Source organism: Pempheris klunzingeri, chromosome 7 (genome assembly GCF_042242105.1).
Source record: "Pempheris klunzingeri isolate RE-2024b chromosome 7, fPemKlu1.hap1, whole genome shotgun sequence".
Taxonomy (NCBI): domain Eukaryota; kingdom Metazoa; phylum Chordata; class Actinopteri; order Acropomatiformes; family Pempheridae; genus Pempheris; species Pempheris klunzingeri.
Window position 1 is genome coordinate 6,189,080 of NC_092018.1, and position 20,447 is coordinate 6,209,526.

Genomic DNA, 20,447 nt, shown 5'->3' on the forward strand with positions numbered 1-20,447 from the left:
ATGAATGAGATCTTAGGTAACCATCTTATGACAATGTGATTATTATCATTATTGTTATAGCAACTGAAACTATATTATTTAAAATGACCTCCTGACAAGTGCCTTTTGTTACATTAATGACTAAGGCTGTACTTGACTAGCTGCCACACAATAGTGGCATTCAAGTGGTTTGCCAGTGAAGGTATTTTAATGTGAAGCAACAACAGAAAGTGTGTGTTAATAGTTTTTGTGTCAAGTTGCCTGATTTTTTCAATAGGGATTGGTGTGTTAACGGTTAAAATTTGGGTTTGGGTAATGGAACATTATGAGATGTAGTGAATTTAGTGTACCGCCTTAGTGTGTGTGCGTGTGTGTGTGTGTGTGTGTGTGTGTGTGTGTGTATAGAGGCTGAGGTAGTCTTTGGAACATTATTGGTTATTCTAGAAGATCAGCCTGTGACATTTAATAACAGGCTCCCGTCTTCCCATCTAAAATGCCTGGAGCTCTCCAGGTACGTTGGTCCAGCTCAGTATCAGGTGCAGAGAACAGATGAGACCCTGAACTAGTAAAACACTGCTTCACATACACAAACACACATGCATGCATGCATGCACACATTCGGCTCTACCTCGGCCTTCAACAATGCCACATTTGTCTAACAGCTGATCTCTATATGATAAGAGATAAAAGTATATTAGGCAGGACACCCACACACACACACACACACACACAAAATCATGTCTTCAGATGGTTATCGTATTTATATAATCATTAGCTGTGGGTGAAACTCTGTCACGATCTGTGTGGTGTTCCCAGTAGCATTAGAAGCAATTACTTGTCTGAGAGATAAGCCTGCATGCACACACAGACAAACAGTGCATGTGTTTACAGGGCATGCAAACACACATGCATCCACACCCTCCTGCATACTGATAGGGCGCTGTTATTTTACTTAATGATAAGGAAACAAAGCCTGACACAAACAGACACACCACACAGCAACACATTAATGTTACAAAACTCTAACTTGTTTTCAAAATTGCAACACAGACAGAGGAACACCACATGCACACACTCACAGCCCACAAACACACCCACACACACAAAATTCGACCCCACTGCCCCTCCCCATGGCTTAGAGAAATTACTGCCACCTGAAGCGGAACCCTGTCCATCATGTGGAGGCCCCCCAAAGCCCCACAGGTGTCCTTTAACATGTCCAAAGGTCCCCTCCTCCCCTCCGGCTCTCCATGTGGCCATTCATCTTGCTGCAGTGGAGGACATCAAAACAAAACACATCCCTGGGGGGGAAACCTCACAGCTAAAAATGCACATGAATTACTCTGCAGTGAAGACACAGCTTGGTGCTTCCAACCCTGAGATAAGACAGACTACTAAATGTAGATGTCACGTGATGGTTTTTAATTATTGTTCCTCACAAAACACAGACTTTATCAGTATTCATGTTGCACCCTTGCCATCAAATTCTTTTTAGTGTACGTTGCACAGATTGACTCGAGTGCCATTACTGTACTGCTCTGCTTCTCATCTCCCCTTGTGAGTGTTTCTTTAAAACAAGTTCATCTGCAGCCAGGAACCAAAAAACAAATCACTTCATCCTGACCAGACTTGCAGTGTGAGGATGAACACAGTGAGTTATAAGAGACAGGTGGAACATTTTCCAAACCACAAAGACCAACTATGCGTTACTCAATCATACTCCAGCTGGCTATGGTTTAAAGAAGTGTTGCTAAACAATACAGCATTTGTTTGAAATTGAGAGACATGGAGGAATCACCAATTTTTGCTAAATGGCATTCAAGTGAAACACACCCAAGAATTGGCCAAATCCAGTCGCTCCACATTAACAGGAAAGGTGCTGACAACAAAATTTGCATGCCGACAAATACATGTTTTTTCACTGTAGCCCACAGTTCATTTATCTCTACAGTGAAAGGACACACTAATTATTTGATGCAAAAGCTAAACAAAATTAAGAACTTTCACCTAATGGAAAACAAAGAAAGAGTGTGACTGAGACCAAGATGGAAAGGAAGAGTCCCTAAACAAAAATACAGTTGTTCAGATATTGTACAACGAGACAAACAAAGACAAGCAGGTAAACACACAGACAGGCAGGCATGACAGCAGCCATGGCCACAGACAGACAGAAACACAGACAGCGAGACAGTCTGACTTTTAGAATAAACACCAGAGCTCTCAGAGTCGCCCAGGAAGAAATTCTTTTCTTTGATGTCAAGCCATGTGACCTCGCAGCAGTCTGAGGAATTGAAGCACCGTCCAAACAAACGTCAACACCGCTAACACCCTCAAGGTCATTTTGTGTGTGTGTGTGTGCGTGCGTGTGTGTTTCAGTCTAAATTTTGGTGTGTGCTTGTGTAATGTGTGTATGTGCACTGAAAGGATAGGGAGGAAAGTGTGCCCCAAACTTGTGGGCTTGGTATGTCAGTTAAGCTTCTTTCACGGCTGTTATTTTTTATCTCTTTACTCTTAATGTAGTGAAGATTTAGGAAACTCATATCCTGCTCGTAAACAGTCGCAGGTTTTTTTTCTGCGCTGATCTGCCTGCATAGACATCAAACCCAGTAAGTTTGCCAACTTCTCACACACTGTATCAAATCTATATTATGTCAGTTTCTTTTGAAGTCAATATCTGCAGTTGGGGTACGGTGCTGTGTACTGGGAAAGTTCACCATATGGACCTCCAGCACTGAGTGGAACCCATGCTCTATACCACAGGGACCATAAGGGAATAATTTGGCATTCTGGTAACTATGCGTATTATTTCTTGCCATGCGTTAGACGAGAGGATTGCCACCACTTTCATATCTTTCCATTAAATGGGGAGACTTCCATCTCATCACTGTGAGGTTGCTAGGCAGCCGGCGGAGACTCCAGGAAGTTACTGCTGTCCCTTTGAGAGAAAATAATATATTTCTAAAAAATATATCGCAGCTACATTAGATACTAATATCAAACTCACTGATCAAGCTGTTCGTGGTCACGTTGCATTGTGGGTAATGTACGTAGGTGCCAGATTTGCACAAGAAGAACAGATGAAATAAAAAAGGCAATATCTCAGTTTTCATACTTTGTTCTATTTTCTTTACCGTCGATCCTGAGTGTGTAACAATGTTATAGGAATGCAATATTAAATTCTCTGAGAGTAAAGTCCAGGTAAGGTAGCGACTGAACTGAACTAAAACAAAGCAATTTTATTATATTATAACTTAACTTTAACTTTTACTTTAACACCCCACATTATCTAACATACATGCAACAACGTTGTCCTGGTTCTGAAGAAGAATTAATTACATGAACACAAGTTATTCAGAGATATTTTTGCACACAAGCCTATAGCTTTCCTCTTTATCGACATCTTGTGGCAGTGGAGGTTCAGAAGTAATTTGTTTGTTTTCATGTCAGGAATCATTTTGGACAGTTACAAGTTTCTGCATTGATATCGTTTACAGTACAAAGGATGGCTTATTATCTTAAATGAGCAGGTCCAAACACTGACTTTTGATGACAACTCCACTTTTGAGCATTTCCCTCCTTCTTTCGTCACTGTAGTATACCAGTGTTCTTTCTGTTCTGACTCATCACAGCTGATTGAATTCAGAGACAACACTGCTACACTGTGAATACAGGCTTCTCACTGCTGGTAAACAGTGGTGTCCCATTGCAGCAGTTTATTTAGAAGTCTGTTCTAGCCGAAACAGGGATTATGACAAAGCCCACTGCTCCCTCTTTTAGACCACTAAGTACTTTCTGCTGCTGCTGCTGAAGGCTAGTAGGCTGCTGAAGCAAATGGGCAGCTGTTTGTGTGTATGAGAGAGAGTGAGACGGAGTGCTGAGACAGAAAAAGTGAAACAGAGAGAGAAAGAAAATTGAAGAGCAACGGCGCTTACTTTAAAAGCGTCATCATAGCAGCTCACACACAGCGACGAGTGAGCAGCACTTGAGATTTGGTGATAAAACCTTTACTTGAGCACTGGAGAGGAACCTTATAACGTATTTACTGCATGCTTGACGCTCAGTAAAAGCTTAACTACAATACACTTTCACTTGTTCTACACACATACTACAAAGTGTAGAGAAAAAATACCCCCGACACGCATAACTTGAACACACGTGTTTAGGAAAGAAAATAGTATTTAATTCTCTTGAATTGTTCATTTGATTGCAACAAGTGAAAGAAAACTAAAAGTATGGTGCCCCCTTGGGGACAAATAACATGCATCCCCAGCTCTTTGGCTGGTTTAGCCTTGTCCATGGTGTTGTTTTGCAGGTGTTCTGTTGTGACATACATGTATATCCACTCCATTACGAATATCATGCAGGAATATTAAATACCATGTCTTTTTATACTCTTTTGATCCTCTTTACTCATCTCAGTTGATTTGAAGCGTTAAATGTCAGCCACTGAAGTTACAAAGAGTCATTCGCCATTCTCACAGCCACTAAAATGCCAAGATGCTTCATGCACTGGAAACCCATACCATGATAAAACCAAAGCCTGCGATGGAAATTCACCCGTTTTATAATGTCTCTCAAGAGAAATAATATGAACAAGAGCATTTGTCCATTGAAGAGAATATTTATGTGCAATCTGGTTGGTATCTACAACAAATGCACAACAGAAGTCCTTGGAGTGAGATGTAATGGAAAAGCACAAGGAAGCTTCTTTTTTTCCAATTACAAGTTCATGACCTCACCAAGAGCTACTTCCCTCTTCATTTATACTCACACACACACACAAACCCATACACTTGCACAGCTTCTCCACTCTGCAGCGTGTACCTCGGGGTAGAGCCCCGTCATGTTGAAAGATGCTGTTGCCAGCACACCTGTGTGTGCACGAGGGTTCATATGTGCATTTCCTTTTGTGTGTATGCGTGAGCGGGTGTATGAGTGCGCGCGTCAAAACACCCTCTCATGTTTCAGCAGTAATGGCCCTGCTGAAACATGTGTCTCCCACTCAAAGGTTCCATGCTGCTGTTTAATACAGACACCACACAGCAGAGTCTCCTCAACAACTGGGCAGTCAGGGCGGGTCAGCTAACCTAGAGTGTATAGCTGATGTATCACCTAAAATAAGTTTCATTGAACTGGTGGGATGAGCAAATCATAGCTCTGATTCTGTACTGCTTTAACAATTTATATCATTACTTCTGTTATACTGCATGTAATAAAGGTTTTTTGAAATAACTGATAATAGGCATTTACTGTGGGGTCACTATTTGCATTGCTGGTGTAATAAAAGCATTAGTTTTAAATTTGTATTCTGAATAGAAAAACATGGATGTAAATCATAATCATCAATAGCATATGGATGATTCATTTAGTCCTTATAAAATACTTCATGCAGTCCAGCTGAAAAATACCAGAGGGTGCGTTATGTTCTACAGTCACGTCTAAGATGAAAGAACAGAAACCGACTGTCACACTCGCAACCTAAAGACACATTTTGATTGTTCGGGTTAGGGTTAGGGTTACATAGATCACCCAAAAACGTATCAACACAGTAGAAAGATGCCATATCCTCGTCAACCACGTCAAACATGACAATTGTATCCCACTGAGACAAGGCAACCTGGATCATTGCACTTTCTAAAGCACCAGTTACAAACAAGTGCATACAGGATGCGACATGATATTGGATGTGGACATCCATACTATCGGCTCAATATATTCCATACTGCCGGCAAAAGTGTGGTCCTCATTTAAAGCATACATATGTAAATGTGCAGTTAGCAGCACCTGTCGCCCCCTGACTGAATGGCCAAGTGTTTTCTTAGGAACAAATATGCACTGGTGGAGAATTTACTTGTCCAGATGTCAGTCGTGCTGTGGACAGCTTTTCCTGCTTCACATGCAAGGACCTTTTTCACTTTTACGCCTCCTGTGGCAGTACTTTATGTGAGAAATGATCCTGGAATAAAATTTTGTAGAGGGTAGCACCAATACTACTATCTGACAAAACTAAAATATTTCATGATGCAATGGATATTTTGTCTAAAGAGGGGTGGCCGAGTGTTTCAGCATTGAATCCATGAATGCTATTGATGCATTTTTACGTGTCTCTGTGCTTTGAGTGCCAGGTCTGATCTCAGTGAGTGACATTAGGTGGTATATCTCTGCTTCAGCTTGTAGCGTTTTCACATGTTACAAACCTCTTTATAGCTGTCGATGCAGCTGGCTTTAAAACTTCCTATTGGCAACTGAGGCTAGATCACCTGTGTTAGTGCAGGCTAAGATTACAGATTGCCAAAGCATCCAAAAACATTTACATTTGCAAACAAGCAGTGCTCACAATGCTGTGGTTCTCTCCAAATTCTCAAAAGATGTAAAAAAAAAAGAAAAAAAATTAGTGATAAATTAAGTGCTGGAATATTTTTTACAAGCTATAACACTCTCTTTTAAGAGTGTCCTTATGTTTGTACAGAGCCACCACTCTGAAAGGGAAGAAGTAGAAAAATATCACTGATCATGTGGCCTTCAAGTGAGTTTTTACAGCTCAAGTTAGATGTTTTGGGACAAGTCAAATATACCATAAGTTATTAAATATATGGTGTCACTGTCTTTATGTTGGTCTTGGCAAGTTTGGATTTAAAAGAAAGACACAACTTGAGAGAGACTCTGTGAGTCTGCCCTCCTCCTCCCTCCGGGATATACTGTACGCTGTGGGCTATTTTGGAAAGCTAAGTTGGCTGTGAAATCAAGTGTTTGCAAACACGTAATAAGGGCAGCGCTTCAGTTTTCTCTTGATGAGAGCTCCTCAGTTTGTGAGACTACTGGAATGGACAACACAGATCATCTAAAACATAATATGAACACAATAATTTAAATCATCTTGCAGAATTTGAGAGAACACATTGACTGATTAATTTTGCGCTTACCTGTCAGTGCCACTGGATGTAAGCCGAGTTTCACATTCACAGATGGGGCTTGGCTACACAGATCTGTAACACACACATACATACAAGGCAGTACAGTAAGAAAATAGAGATGCAACTTTGCAAAAATCGAGATGAACAGAGTATAGTGAATGAAAAAGTTACTGCATACACCTGTTATGCTTTTACCTACAATAAGGACTGCTACTGCGGTATTCAACAGGATCAAATTAACATGTTTCCTCAAATTTATTCAAAGTCCTCACTCAGTCAGTTTTTCTTTATGCCGAACAGCTTTCATGGATTCCAAATATTTGTCTTAATTTTATATGATGTAGTTAAATAAAACATAAATTAAGTCATACAAAAGAGGCATATATAGTGACTTTAAAACATTGTGTTTTCAATAATACGGACACACAGGTTATATGCCAAGGATTGCACATTTTATTAGAACTTGTGATTCGAGGGTGAGGTTGTACAGATTCCCACCTGTAGAGTTGGAAAATTAAACTCAAATAAAAATTCTTTACATAAACATGACACTCTGGGCAGAACCATTTCTTCATCTCTAAGAAAACACAGCCTCCAAAACACTGTAACTCACACTTGATTCATTTCACACGACGTTTCTTTTTATTGCCACCCAATAAACCACTCCAGCCGTATGTGCAAGTGTGTGTGGGTGTGTGTCTGATTTTGTGTGTCTGTCTGTGGCCTTTTTCTGCATGTGTTCTCCCCCATAGTCAGAACCAGCATTAGACAAAGCGGTCAATTCATATTAGGTGTTAAAAAGGCCAGATTGGCTATAAATCAAAGCTCTACAAACTTTAATACATCTCTCAAACCATACCAGTGGAAAAAGATATTAAAATTACTACATTTACTCAAATAAAGGTGCCATTCAGTTCCTGACAAAGAAAATGACATTTGGTAATTGCTGTGGTCAAAAAAGCCCAGAAAAATAAATTTTTAGCTAAAAATACAGCCCGACGATGAAACCTCGCCATGTTCCATGCACTGGCCTTATCTAGACTAAAATGAAACTTCTGTGCAGACGTGCCTTTAAAAATGTCACACTGATTTAGAAAAATGAATCAGTTTGAGTTTGTTTGCACAGCTGACAGATGAAAGATAATAAAAAGAATCACCATTACATCTATGAGAATATAAAAAATACATAACCCAGGCCATGGCTTGACTTGCTAAATAACAGCATGAAGATGATTAAATATGTGGATGATGTTTGGATAAACTAAACAGCTGACAGCTACTAGGCTCTAGTCTGATGTCAGTCTTTGTTTATGCCATATGTTCTCAAACAAAATAACCATATCTGTTGCTGTTTGACCTGACCTGAGCAGTGAAGGGGCAAGTAACCCACAACATGTCAAGTATTATCAGTCTTTAAAACACTAGCCAAGATAGATTAAAGAAGAAAAAGTCATTCAGAAAGAAGAAGAAGAATCAACATTAATATTAAAAAGCTGGTGGCTACAGCGTGCATTAAACCTGGGGTACACAGCTCAGCTCACCAATAAGCCAACAACCAGTCAATTTACCAACTGAGGGAAATTGCTTCAATCTACTCCACGTCTGATCTGAGGTATGTAGGAGGCAGAAAATGCCACTGTGGGTGTCAGTTTACAGTCCAGCCTTCAGGTATCAAAAGCAGGCGTGTCATGGCGAGAGCCAGGCGGTGTGCCAGACAGTTGGTTGTTTCTAAAAAGGATCAGTGAGGCGGATTACTGTCTAAATCCCTTCTTTCACTGAGTTCCTACAAACTGTCATTTCTATCTCTGCTTGACAATAGTCAGTGAAAACAATGACAGGTAGGGTGGCTCGAGAAAAGAAGTAGCCTGCAGTGGAAACACATGTAGATGTAAAAGGACACGGAGACGTTTTTCTTGTGTGTGCCGTGTCCTTCGCAATGTTTCTCTCAATGAGCTCTCCATGTGTTTGGTTGTAACATAATTAACGTTGCATAGATGAGAGAAACTTGTTGTGTGGAGAGCACAGATGTGAAGGTGATGTATTCTGATGACAGATTGTAGTCTGTCAGCCAATTCACTTTGGCAGTCACACAAAACCATAGACAAACAAGCATGTGCACGGGTAAATAAACCCATCCACATGCGCATGTTTAGTTTGCTGCTATAAAAAGAAGCATAATATAAAGTCAGGGATCAAATATAAACTCAATCTTAATGTCATCTTGTATTTTTTCACACAACAATACTCCGATGTCATGACTATTTCAAGGACTTTCCACATCTGTATCTAAACTTCACTGTTATTAGGAGAAAAATACATGGGGAAAAAACTGCATATCAACATGTTCACATGCACTCTCATTCTCTTTCTCAAGTCACCACATTTATTGTGATAACAATAGCAATAACTGTCTAACACAGAATTATTCACAAACTCTTCTCTGGTCTCAGACCATTCCTCAAGCCGACATACCACCCACTGTTCACCATCTGCAGTGCTATCCAGTAAAACAGTACTGCCATAGAGGTTTTAGTGAATCCTAGAAAACCATTAAAAAGAAAACACATGATCAAATTCGTGCGAGTCTGTAAATAGCCAAATGTCTGAACAGAAGATTGATTCATACTTACGGGTAATGTGGCAATCACTCAGCATGCCTGGCCTTTTACCCTACACTCACACAGTATTGCTCTGAGGCACTTCTGTTAGCTGGTCTCTCTCACACACACACACACACACACACACACACACACACACACACACACACGGGAACACACACGTGCACCCCACCCACATTGTAAAAGTGCTCCATAGAAATCACACACCATGTGAAACAGGTTACTTTAAATTGGCAAACGTTCTCTTTTTCTTTTTCACCCCATCATGTTTCCTTTTGTACATGTTCTTTCTCTCTTTTAAAACAATCATATTTCACAGCCAGCAGCAGCAGCAGCTCTGTAATTGTGTTTACAGTGACCTGGCTGGATTAAATTACAATGAAGACGATCTCACTCATGTACAGGCCAAAATCTTCCCCAGAAAGGCATCACAAAATGAGGCTACTAGATTCAAATACTGGACATTAATATATTACAGAGACGAAAATAGGGAGAGGTAGTGGGAAAGCTTGAAATTAAATGAATCAACTTGTCCGAAGTACACAATGATTTCAATAACTGATTAGACAATCTACATAAAATTAATTTGTTTTTAATAACCAACTAATTGTTTATTTATATTCCAAACAAGTAACACAAATATTTTAAAATAGATTACAGCTTCTAAAATGTAAAGATTTTTTCTTTTTAACATAATTAGAACTTGTTGTTATAACCTGGTTTGGATTATTGGTCAGACCTTGAAATCAGTGAAATAGTGGAATTTTATGAGCAGTCATTTGTAATAAATCTGCGAGACGGAGCAGGCATTTGTTTTCAGCCAAAGAAAAACCAACTCTAAAACTGACTCTACACTACCTGCTTAGCAACTAACAAGCAAACTAAAGGAGGTGGTAGAGACCCAAAGCAGAGCTAAAATAGAGTGAAAATATAGCTAAAATATATATAGTGAATATATTTGCCTGGTGGCCAGAAACACAACTGACTGAATGTGTAAAGTTTCACTGCACCCAGTGGCCCAAAAGTAACAGTTGCAATTGAAATACACTCAACACTCAACTTGATCAGTTAACAGAAAAAAATTATCAGATTAATCAATAATGGAAACAATCACCAGTTGCACCAAAATTCTTTATAATCTAGAGTAGAGAGAAGGTACTACATCCACTCTGTGAACAATCTAATAAAATCAAGAGATAAGAGAAAGTCTGGGATTAAAATCCATTGGCCGATATATAACTGCTGTGTTCTTTCTGTACAGTATGTTTGGTAAAGATTTGACAACAACTCCTCAACTTAATAGTAAATTCTTATCAAAAGTGTGTTGGAGAAGACGCTAAGAAAGGCACACAGAGACAAGGGAGGAAGACTGGGTGCAGTGAGGCAGAGAACTGAACTGATACTTTAATCATTTGTAACAAGCAGCAGTGTATGTTTTATCCAGCTAGAAAACAGAGCTCACACACTGACAGGCTTCATTTAACTTGCACGTCAAATTAAACCTGCACTGTGTATGCGTGCACGCACACTCTCACAATTTAATTTAAAATTCAAAGACTCATGTGAAGTGGAACACAGTGTTAAGGATGCTCATCTTTTTTCTTTTTTTTTTTAATGAAAAACATTCCCAGGGTCTATTTGTGAGACAATGGCAATATCAACGCCAGCAGCGCAAAACACAGAGCAGCAATTCTCTTAGGTAAACTCCTGCCAGCTCCAATAAAATCCAGACAACCATACTTTGCATGTATTCTGACCTCAGCTGAACCTTTCCCCTCCACACAAACCTTTCTGATGTAACGTCAATACCGTGTTTCCAGCACAGATCATAGATGTAATCTCCAAGAGGCAAACATTTTAAAATGTAAGTTTTTACTTGTCATTTACGTTTGGTCAGGGGTCCAATCCCTACAGATGCTGCACATCCTGTCTTTATGTTGCTTTTAGTCCGCTAGAAGACTGTTACTGAAAACATCACCATTTATTCCGCTACCTGATGACAGTCCACAGAGGGACTCACCAAAAGTGCATCCTGTCAGTCAGAGTCTGCAGACCACCCCTGCTGGCTACACCTGCCAGAAAACACTCACTGTGTTTGCAGAACTTTGATTGACGTGCTGACATAGCTGACTGACATGATGGTGTTTCCCCACAAAACACCCCCAGAGGTGTGAAGTACAGTACGGAGTCATGAACAGGTTAGAGCTCTGTGTGTATGCAATGGTCATTGCGGTGTGAATTTTAGGAGGTGTCTGAGATAGAGAACAGCAGTTTGAAGGATATGACTCATTACTGGCTCTACAGACCCCTCAGTATGTACCTTCTCTACCTGGAGACTTAAAAACAAGGAACAAATCTATTTACCTGCCAGGTTACTAAATCTTTTCCGCCTGTTCACTCTGGAACCTTTTTTCACCTCAACACTGTGAGGTTGAAATGTGTTGTGTGCAGAAGCAAGTTGTGTAGGCCAACTGTGCCACAGTATGGAAAAGAGACCAATTTACTTGATTTGTTTCTTATAATTAGATGTATTTGCTTTTTAATACAGTAAATGACTGACACAAAACAAGATGTGAGTGTACTTTTTGGATTTAAAATACGTGTCCCATTGAGTTAAATGAGCTGTGGCATTGGAACTTTACTTGCAAAACATGTTGATGGATGGACACGTTTGGAAGATCAAAACAGTTGAAACCTGAAGCACACCAGTCAATTAATCTGACATCTCTCTTCTTTTTGTCTTCTCTTATTACACAAAAACAACAAACGCACAGGCACTCAACACCACAGCGAAGGAAACGCACCGTGAAATCACATGCTCCTCCTGAGTAAATCAGGGAAATTACACTCTCGTGTCTCAAATCAGTGAGAAAGTAAAATGTTTTCCAGCAGCAAATTGCACCCAATGAGCAACTTCATTCAAGGAATTTCAAGTTGTTTTAATAGTCAACGTTACATCAGAAGGTGGACTCGAAGTATATAAAAATCTTGCATTTTTTCCACAAACTGAACATTAAATTTAGCACTGATTGGTAGTCCATAAAGTGTTTATAGTTATCAATTGTTAACTGTAAACATTTTAAAGGAGCGCGTCTTTGGTTTCAAAACATATATAGCGCCATGCAGCTGCTACAGCGTCCTTTGCTTGCTTCCACACAGCAGACCCACTCACTGCTCTTTTATAACATCAAATATGTGAGGCCCGCCCTACCTGTACCTCGGTCTGACTCAATCCCCAAGAATGTGGAGAACAAGAGCAGAGAGAGACAGAAAGAACATCAAAATATGTAAAACCTCCAAATTTGATGCTACAATAAATCATAGCACAACAAAGCTGAGAAAAATTATGTTTTTGCTGGACTTTCTAGAGATCACTTACTGTAAAATGAACACCAGCTATGTTTACAAGTACTACTAATGTGATGCGGGCCAGTAGTCATTCCTCCAATTAATTTGTTTACATGGTTTAGTAATATTACAACCCTGTTTCTGTCAGTGTGTGAATTCGAATTAGAAATGTGCCAGAACCTGAAATCAGCAGTCTGCCCACGGCATGCACATGTTGCTTTTATAGGAAGCTGTGTTTTGACCGGTATTATTAGATAAATTAAAGGCTAATGTATGTTTATGACATACAATGTTTAAATAAGAAAGATGTTATGATGTTTGCATGGCTGCATTGGTTTTGTTGAAAAACTGCTTTATGGATTAAGAATAGATTTTAGTGTTATTGTTTCTCTCCTAAATGTATTTCTTGAAAATGAATAGATCTTATAGTATTTTCTGGCATCATCCGTTTTAGTCAGATATTTAAAATACCTACAGTTTACAGTACGTTCTGTCTCTACACTCCTTTGAAAGCGATGGTCCAGATTTAGAGAAAACAAAGCTTGTTACACAGTAAGCAAAGTTTTTTTTGGATGGATGGATGGATGGATGGATGGATGTATGGTCAGCCCATCAGGGTCACGGTTAGATGGACAAATAAAAAGCAGACAGCAAACACACAAGCAGACTGAAAACAACTTAGAGAGGTAATGAGAGAGGCACAGAAAGGGCAGAAACACGCAAAACTAATTCATATGGGATGAAAACCAATCTTTAAGGAGAGCCACTTCACCTTGAGAAAGCCTTGTGGCAAGAAAGAGCATCCACAGTCTTCAGATTATCCTTAATTTCCTGCAGCAGAAGGCCTGGCCATGGCACAGCTCAAACAAGTTTTCATTGCTTAATTACATACATTTGAAAAGGGTCAGGAAAAGGTTTGGAGTCTGCTGGAGATCTCCATAGGACAGTAGTATCCATGCCTACCAAGATGTGAAGAAGACGAACAGAATTAACAGCAAAAAAGTAGTGCAGGGTTTGGTGTATTTTAAAATATATAAGTGTCTTGTACAAAATTAACTAAGATCCTAATATACGCACTTTGTAGGTGTTACTATAAGGTGATGCAAGGTTTCCAGAAAAGAAAACAAGAAAAAGCAGCAGAAGAAGAACAGTGTGGCACAAATAGCAGTAAGACACAGAAATCTACCCAAACATATGTAACTCTTCACACATGTTGAAAGTACAATAAAGAGTATGGAAATGTCTCAAAAACTCTCCACAGTGTGGGTATTTGATCACAGGCTATTTTAGTCAATCTTTTAAAGCACTCATTGTTTTACTAGCTGCATGTTGAATATTCCATTTACATTTTATTTGACATCCTTCACCTACCTCTGTTGCATTTAAGTTCAGCCCCTCCTATTTGTCTATGCCAGTCTGAGCTTATTAAATCTTAAAACAGAATATAAACGTTTGGTCAAATGGATTGTTTTACTATTTTATGAACATGTGCCTCATTTGTAAGCCTTTTTTTCTTGCCAGTTTGTGAAATGACAAGATGTCAAACAACATTCAGTATGTAACTGAGTTCCTGGCACAAGAACATTTGCAATGTTAGAGCAATAACATCGCTGTGAAAGGAAAATATTCCCACTAAATAAGCCAAGTATGAACAGGAGTGAGTGTGCAAAGGAAACCAACAGTGTAATCCTTCTTTTACACCACAGGTAGTGGTTAAAACTATGTTTCTCAACACTTTTATTAAACTCATTTACACCAAACCTCACGACTATTGATGCTCATTATAAGTCAAGTAATCTACACTTGGAAACAGGCAAGTCAATGATTCAATGTAACATATTTTATTTTCTAAGGAATGTTTGGAATTTCAACTTAAACAACAATTATTAATCATCTGGACACAGGGCAAGTCTTGGGCACAATAATACGAAAATAGGGCACAAAAATACAACCCACATCTGATGCAGCTCTAGTGCCCAACAATCCAAATATGAGCCATTTCAAAATTAATTTACTATCCAACACACCAATTATAGCATTGCTAGAGCATCAACAAAAAATTATTTTGTAGTATAAAATCTGTTAACTGACCCCTAATTTTCCATCTCACACGTTCTCAGACAACAAAGGACAGCCTCGTTGGGTAGATCTTTAACCCCCCACCCCCTGTCCACCCTCCAGGCGGCCGCAGGCCTCGTAAATGGGTCCAGACGCAAGGACTCGGCCCACCATCTGACAATGATTAGGACATGGCCTCGCTGAATACTAGTAGAGCCTGCACACTCAATTGCTCCAACACACCTTTATATGCAGCTAAACCCAACATGCCACCCACAAGTTTCTAGATCCGCACTGGAAACACCAATCAGCAGTGGAGTAATGAAGAGAAGAAGGGTCGCCTTTGTACAATGATCTGATCAGAATGGGTTACTCAGAAGGCACAATGTGTCAAACTCAACATAGAAAGATTGTAATAAAAGTTTATGACAATTGGGCTCAAAATGTAAAAAATCTTCACTTTTACAGAGTTAGTTCGATGTATACTAACACTGCTAAACACACTAGTTGGAACAAAATCTATTTTTAGTGTAGAAATGCTAAAAAAAATCAATCTTTCAAAGTAGAGAAAGTTAAAAGTTGTAGTAAATTATTTGGCATGTAACAAGTAGATATATATCATTAGCATACACTGTGTTAGCACTGTTTGTCATACATACAGCAGCCATATCATTTCTTTCTTTCTTCTCTTTTACACACACACCCACACACTTGGTCTCTTTCCCTCTCCTTCACCCAGACATCTGATAGTGATTATAGGCACAGCCACAGAAATACAACTCACTTAACTCTCACTATTAAGTGACTTGGTACCACTGACATAATTTGTTCATCTGCACGTAGAACGAACACACACACACACACACACACACACACACACACACACACACACACACACACACACACACACACACACACACACACACACACACACACACACACACACACACACACACACACACACACACACACACACACACACACACACACACACACACACACACACACACACACACACACACACACACACACACACACACACACACACACACACACACACACATAATCACATAACCACATGCACTCTCTCCTTCCTTCCACCCTTATGCCCTCATTTCAGGCAGGACCCTCATCCTGTCCACCCCCTCCCTCCATCTCCAGTCCCCTGGAACAGAACAGTCACGGCTGTGTGCACCGTTGATTAGCTAGAACCTGAACCCGGTGGTAACAGTGGAAAGCTTAGTGTTCTTTATTGTGTTTCCTTTTCAGAGAGAGGGAGTCTCTGACAACTTGGCTTTCACTTGTCCTATTACCTTATCTTTTACTAATGTAAGCCTAACATTAAGGCAACTTTCATTGTTACTAAGATACCTTTTCTTTAGCATAACTGTCACCAAGATTCAATAGAGGAAAGCAGAGATGAACAGAATTGAAAGACGAGAAGAATCTACATGGGTCGTACAAGATTCATACACTGGATGAACATGTGTGGATGTGTGCAGTGGTCTGGGGCTGTAATTGCAGGGAGTTGTGTGGTCTACTTCAGTACATGCAGGCAAAGGTGTGTGTGTGTGCGTATGTGTGCATGCATGAGGTTATTTGTTATGGCTAATTCCTTAATCCCACAACATGTGCCTGAAACCTGCAACAGATGCCTCTGAGGAGAATTATGCACTCACGCAGCAGAAAACACGTCGCACTGCTATCATTACTATTAATCCCTGTTCCCTGTGCATGCTGCAGCTGGTCATATTGGAACATGAGAGCAATTGTAACTGGGTTTAGAGAACAAACAAAGAATTATTTGCCCTTTGAAGACCAGTGAGCTTTATAAAGAGACTACAGTATGCTTTCCAATGTTTATGACAAATCCTGTCATTTTGATTTGACTTAGTGGATCATCAGGAAGGGGGACACAAAGAATCCACACATTGAATTAACAAACTTGCTCATGACTGTCCTCCCTGATCTCTGTCTGCAACTAATATAACTAAGCTAGCTGGCACTGATTCATAGTAGTAGGAATTCAACAAATATCTTGTACCATCCATTTACTCCAAGCAGCAAGCAGTCACTACAACTACTACTTTTTTTTCAAATGTTGTGGAGAAGAAATTAGGGGATTTCTGCATGAGCTTAAACTGCTTTGATTTTACGTGATTCTGGTAAATTAAAAGGTACCCTACATCAGCAGCGTGTGCCGACCACACTAAATCCACTTTATATTGCATTAGCAATTAGCAATAAGCAATATGACATCATGATTAAGAGAATATTAATGTGATGTTTGTTTAGGCTATAACTTAAGCGGAGCCACTAGTGTCTGAATAAAGCTACTGATCTTTCTTTTTAGTTTCTGTAATGTTGACACAGGGTCTTAAGTCAGGTCTAGTAACAATGGAGGATTTCATTGAATAAAACCCCAAAACTAACCAAGCAGACAATCCAAGAGACGAAGTTCCATATAAGGTTTAATCCACTAAAATCCTCCGTTATTGCCCAACCAGACACAAGTCAACATGGCAGATGCCAATGTTAGCCCTGATGTGTTAGCCACACCAGACACCGGGTGTTAACTTTCATCAAGGCCTCCTGTGCTGAATGGCTCCTGTGGGCCTTATTCCAAGTTCCTTCTAATGTTCATCTTTTTTTATGTACATTGCAGAAGAGGACAGTTAAGGAAGGTTAAGTTGAATGTTGTCCTGATTGTGGTGTTGCTACACTCATTCATGTGTTCTCGTTACATTTCACTTGGGAGCGGTTGAGTCGTGTGCCTAGTGGTGAAATTCAGTATTACTGGTCCAGTTTTATGCTTAATATCAAACCGGTTTGAAATGTTTTACATTGACCCAGGCCTGGTAGAGATGAAATACAAAACACCAGAAAACACTTGGACTTACGTTAAAACAACCATCTACCTGTTTCTAGCGTTCACAAAACAGCTAAGGGAGTAAGCTATGGATGTTGAGACACAAGCATGTACAGCTTGTAAAGTGTAAAAAGTTCATTTTTAGCAAAAATGATGGCAATGTGAATGCTGACCTGTCTTTCATGTTGGTTCAACTACAGTGCGCATGTGCCCTGGGGACGGTATGGGTTTTCCTGATGACTCATCTGGCAGAAGCCCATACCACCTTAAAAACATTTTAAGCATGAATTCAACACTTGACCTTCATGTCAGTCCTATAATATCATGTCCTGTGTCATCTGCTACTGTATGCCGAGTAGAAAAGTATCAGCTATATGACTTAAAACGTAACCTTAGCTAGGTAGGAGTGCCGGGTAGGTGGGGGGGATTCTTTTTTTTCCCACAGGAAGCCGAGTGGACATGGTTCAGGGGTTTCGACTTGTAAAAACACTGCTCCCAGCATATCACATTGAATATAAAACTGGTGAGCATGTGGTGCAAATTTGTGTGTACACACACACCTGTTTGATTATGAACGTGAACCTAGAGATGCTGGTAGCACGTGTGAGTTTGTGTGCAGGAGAATATACATATACATGCATATGTGTGTGAGAGCGAGAGAGAATTTTTAAAGAAAGATGAATACATTTTACAGACAGAAAAAATAGTTCACATATTCAGGCATTAGCATTTTAATAGCATTAGCTTAAATAAATATGCCTATTTTCATGGAAGAAATTATTCACTGTTGGTGGGTGATGCTTCAGGTGATGCTTCTTGCACGAAGGTTATGATGTGGTGGCCATGTTTCTAATTGCTGTGTGCATGTGATGTTTAATATGTAGTCACCAGCTTGATGGTGTTTGGCTGGGAACCTACAATGGCCTGTTAGGGACATCCGGTCTGTCTTGGACTCTGTTACTCTAAAATTCTTTCTCATTTTGGATCTTGCTGTCCTCCTGATCTGGCTGAGCTGATTCAGTGTTTGGCATCAGACCATTGCTGTTTTTTTCTTTTTTATATCACCTAATTAAATCTGCAAACAACAGCCCTCCTCCCACGATATCTGGCATGATGTGACCTATAACTCTTACAAACCTCATCTTCACATTTCCTCTATTTACTTCCCGTTACTGGTCTCCAATTAAACTCACTGTGAGCCTCCAAAGTAACTATAAGTCAGACTAGATCATAAATATCCTGTTCATGTTCATCTCACCAGCAGATGTCAGTGATCAACGGACTCCCCCCTGGCTGCATCTATCAATAAACTGATTCAATAAGCATTACAGTGTTGCACAGGACACAACACAAAGACTCCCTGAGGCCTGCTTCACATTGTAATTGCCTTGTGAGATAAATATGTATAAATCCACAGGAAATGTAAGTGAAGAAACAGGCCCCCTCGAGATTTGATTTCACATGCATCAGATTCAGTATCTTAGGGGCAAAATTCGATTTTTGTATCTATCAGATTTAATTACTCTGGAATAATGACTTTAAAAAACACATTGACGAGCCCTTCATGGATTTATGTCTCATGGGTAGGTGGTGTCTGCACAGGCAATGTGGATGCTATTTCAGCCAGCGGGGTATCAATGATGTGACCCAAATCAGTACATCTGCAGAAGCACATGGAGAGCTTTTTAGAGAGAGAGACAGACAGACAGACAGGGGGAATGAGAATAATAACAACTAGTGGCTTCTGAGTTTGATTACACACATTACACCCCATCCTTTGCCGAAGACACATCTGCACAAATCAAAGAAAGCCATTTATCATTCCAGACCTAAATGCACGTCTGTGGAGGACTACAGGACGAGCCAGTGAGAGACTACGTAGGTGAAAGAGACGGAGAGAAACAAAGCTCAAGAAAAGAAGCAACTACATACCGCAGAGAGGTGCACATAATGCCTTGAACTCCTTGAATAGCTATAACTTCTTTTTCCACTTAATAACATTCTGTCTTGGCCGTCTGCCTCTGCAAGTTGCCTCTCCAACTGGCTGTGAGTCACTAACTTCTTTGTAGGTGTGTTTACCTCATTTACACCTTCCCACTGGATCCCTACATACAAAAGCTCAGTCAAAAGTGTGCGTATAGGTGGTCAGATATTCACAAAGTCTTTCTGTGAATTCAGATATGTTGAAATATGCAGCGAAACACGGAACTGTTCATGATTAACACAGCCCATCTTTTAAAACAGGAAGTCGGGATTTTCCATCACTCAGTCTGACCTTTAACTTCTCAGACATGCCATGAAAATTACAAAAAAAAGGCAAGACCACGGCTATCGCTCTCTGCATGTATTGAAAAAGAAACCTGAAAACTGATACTTAATGACATCAGCTATCAAGAATGACTCAGACTGAGTCACCCAGTCTTATCATATTTATGAAAACTACCTTTAAAACTGATGACCAGGCTACCAATTCTACATGTAGCCCCCCCTAATAAAAGTTTTCAGTAGTGAGGGGCTGTCTAGACTAAGAGGTGAAGGCACTTCCTGAAACTTAACAATGACACTTGCTCGTAGGCAAATATTTCTCCCTTGTTGATGGAATGGCACCTCAAAGGAGGTACCATGAAAATTGTGTGTCTCGGGTTTTGAGGGCAGGAGGGA

General features: G+C 39.9%; 1 protein-coding gene across 1 annotated transcript in view; it reads right to left on the reverse strand.

Annotated features, from left to right (window-relative positions):
• Nucleotides 1-6,955, reverse strand: part of bmpr1ba (bone morphogenetic protein receptor, type IBa) — a 46,288-nt gene extending 39,333 nt beyond the window's left edge. Inside the window, exon 1 of the mRNA XM_070833470.1 lies at nucleotides 6,903-6,955. The gene's annotated coding sequence lies outside the window, so the exon portion shown is untranslated. The remainder of the gene's footprint in view (nucleotides 1-6,902) is intronic.
• Nucleotides 6,956-20,447: the final 13,492 nt, after the last annotated feature.